A 3,511-nucleotide genomic window follows, 5' to 3' on the forward strand; every position below is an offset into this window, starting at 1 on the left:
TTAAGCCTGAAAACCCAAAAATCCATTCACAGTAGCCCAACCTCGCTGGAAATAGCAGAAAAATAAAAAAATAAAAATAAAGAAAACAACTTAGTAGACTAAGTTCCTAACTTAGCAAGCTAAGTTCCTAATTGAGTCGGCTCAGTTGGTGATGTCGTTTTTTCTTTACTTTCCTTGAGTCCGGCGTCCTCCTGATGAACTGTCTCCATTCCTAAAACTTCTAGGTCTCTAAACTGAGTTCCAGTATGTTCAATAGTCCATTAAATTCTTTATACAAACCCAGTTATCCATCGGAACACAACCTACGCAACAAAACTTAGAACGAAGTAATTGTTTATTTCTGAACACTCACTGATTAAAGCATTCAACCCTATGATCCAGTTTAATTCCACTATATTCCCATGTGTTCCAAATTAATTAAAACCCTATATACATCAATTTACATGCATTCAATTAAAGATTGAACAAGTAACCTCAAAACAAGCAATACCAAAATCTTACAACTACAAAAAAAATTTTAAAACAACAAAGATGAAAATGTAGTTTAATTTTAACCATTATTATCTTCCTGAAGTTGTATTTGACATGTAAAGAACACGAGCCAAAGGAAAAGAGATAGGATTAGAACTTGCTTGTAAGACTTTGGTTCAAAATCTTAGCGTCATCTTCCTAAGGTTTCCGGCAAATCCTTACTGTAATTCTCCTCTGTTCCTTCTCTGCCTCCACAGTCGTGAGTAGGGTTCTAAAAACCCTTGGCAGAACCTTATATGTATATTTATAGGTCAAACTAATCCTAGGTTCAATTAAACCCTAAACTGACTTACTCGGCCCACAGACCAACCCATGTTAGATATACGTCGGCTACAAACGTGAATTCTAAAAAAAATACAAAAAAACCTAATTTAATAAATAACACCTTTAACCATTAAAATAAAATAAAATGTAATTTAATAAACAACTAAACTAAATAAAATCTAATTAAATAAACATGAGATTTAAATAATTAATCAACTAACATAAAAATAAAACCATTTAATTAAATACACAATTAAATAAAATAATTAAAAAAAACAATCACATAACACAAGTAATTTAAATAATGCACAATTAATAAATTAAAATGCAATTCAACAATTAAATAAATTTCAGAACTATCCTTTTAAAATTAAGGGTATTACAGGAAGGTTCTATTAATAACCTTGAAAGATGATTGGCAACCACATTTTCGGTGCCTTTCTTGTCCTTAATTTCAAAATCGAATTCCTGAAGAAGCAAAATCCATCTAATTAGTCGAGGTTTTATTTCTTTCTTTGTCAAAAGATGTCTCAAAGCAACATGATCGGAGTAGACAACAACCTTAGACCCTAAGAGATATGATCGAAATTTATCAAGGGCATACACCACGGCAAGTAATTCTTTCTCGGTAGTAGAGTAATTAAATTGAGCTCCCAAGAAAGTTTTGCTTACATAGTATATGGCACATGGAAGCTTTCCTACTCTTTATCCCAAAACTGCTCCCATGGCATAATCTGAGGCATCACACATGATTTCAAATGGTAATGACCAATTGGGAGGTTACATAATGGGAGTAGATGATAGCAAATCACGTAATTTACAGAAAACATTTAGGCATGCTTGATCAAAGATAAAGGGAGTTTCCTTGGCCAGAAGATTGCACAAGGGTCTAGCAATTTTGCTAAAGTCTTTGATGAAACGACGATAGAAGCCGGCATGACCTAGAAAGGAGCAAACTTCTCTCACCGTTGAAGGTGGAGGCTATTTAGAAATAAGCTTAACTTTCGCTGTATCCACCTCAATTCCCTTTTTTGAGATGACGTGACCCAAAACAATACCTTCTTGAACCATGAAATGGCTCTTTTCCCAACTAAGAACAAGGTTTGTTTCACGACATCTTTTAAGCACTAGATTTAAATTTTTGAGGCATGTATCAAATGAAGACCCGAAGACAGAAAAATCATCCATTAAGACCTCTAGATACTCTTTCACCATGTCCGAAAAAATTGACATCATACACCTTTGGAATGTGGCAGGGCATTGCACAACCCAAAAGGCATCCGTCTATAAACAAATGTGCCAAAAGAACAAGTAAAAGTGATTTTCTCTTAGTCCAATGGGTCAAGGGCTACTTGATTGTAACCCGAATAGCCATCAAGAAAGCAATAATATTGTTGCCCAGCCAATCTCTCTAGAATTTGATTAATGAATGGCAAAGGGAAATGATCTTTTCGAGTGGCGGCATTCAATTTGTGGTAATCAATGCATACACGCCATGAATTGGTGGTACGTTTAGAAATTTCTTCATCTTTTGCATTTTTAACCACCGTAATCCCCGATTTCTTGGGAACTACTTGAGTTGGACTCACCCATTTGCTATCAGAGATTGGCTAAATGATCACGGCATCTAAAAGTTTGACAACTTCTTTCTTGACTACCTCCTTCATGTTTGGGTTCAATCTTCTTTGGGCATCCCTAAAAGGTTTTGCATCATCTTCCTTAAGTATGCGATGCATGCAAATAGAAGGGTCAATTCCCTTTAGATCCACCACACTCCATCCTATGGCTTCTATTTTCTTTAATCATATTTAAGAGAGCATTTTCTTGGTCTTTTTCAAGACTTGAAGAGATGATGACCGGTAGAGTCTCTTTTGGGCCTAGGAATACATACTTGAGATTGGAAGGTAGAGTTTTAAGCTCAAGAGTTGGTAGAGAGACTAATGATGGGACCGGTGGAGTGCTAGAGAGTGAAGGAAGAGATTCTATTGGAGTTTTCCAAGGTGAAAAATCTAAGCTTGCAACAGATTCCATGAGATTGCTTACTTCATTCATTGATTTTTCATCATCAAATCCACAATTGCCATACATTTCAAGAAGACAAGAAGCAAGAGGATCCTCGGATAGGAGAGATGAAAGGTAATCCTTGATTGGTTGTTTCATTACCATGGTAGGAATTGATTCCTCAACAACCTCATCCAACATATCGATAAGACAACACTCGTCTTCATCTATGGGATGTCGACTTGCATTGAAAACATTAAGCTTGACCATCATATTACCAAAAGAAAGGTCCATAACCCCATATCTATAATTAATGGTTGCATTTGTGGTGGCAAGAAATGGCCTTCCCAAGATAATTGGGATGTGGTTGGTAGGTGTAATACCCCTAATTTTCAAAAGGATAGTCTCGGTATTTTGTTTAATCGCTTTCTGTTAATTACTTGTTTTCTGTTCATATTGTTTTTGAATTATGTTTAATTGACTTTTTAAGGATTTGACTTAATTGTGACTTGTTTGAATTATGGTGTTTTAATTTATTTAATTGATTAGTTAATTGTATTTTTGTATTTTATTTAATTGATTAGTTAATTGTATTTTTGTATTTTAATTCTTTTAAATGCTTAATTGATTTACATTAGGGTTTAGTTAACGTTTACTTTAGGGTTTTGTTTTAGAAGTCAAGTCTTGGTAGCCGACGTAGATTTAATTAGGATTT

The sequence above is a fragment of the Cornus florida genome, unplaced genomic scaffold (assembly GCF_030987335.1).
Source record: "Cornus florida cultivar Cherokee Brave unplaced genomic scaffold, ASM3098733v1 CherokeeBrave_3.0.0_Hap2_Chr08, whole genome shotgun sequence".
NCBI classification, from domain to species: domain Eukaryota; kingdom Viridiplantae; phylum Streptophyta; class Magnoliopsida; order Cornales; family Cornaceae; genus Cornus; species Cornus florida.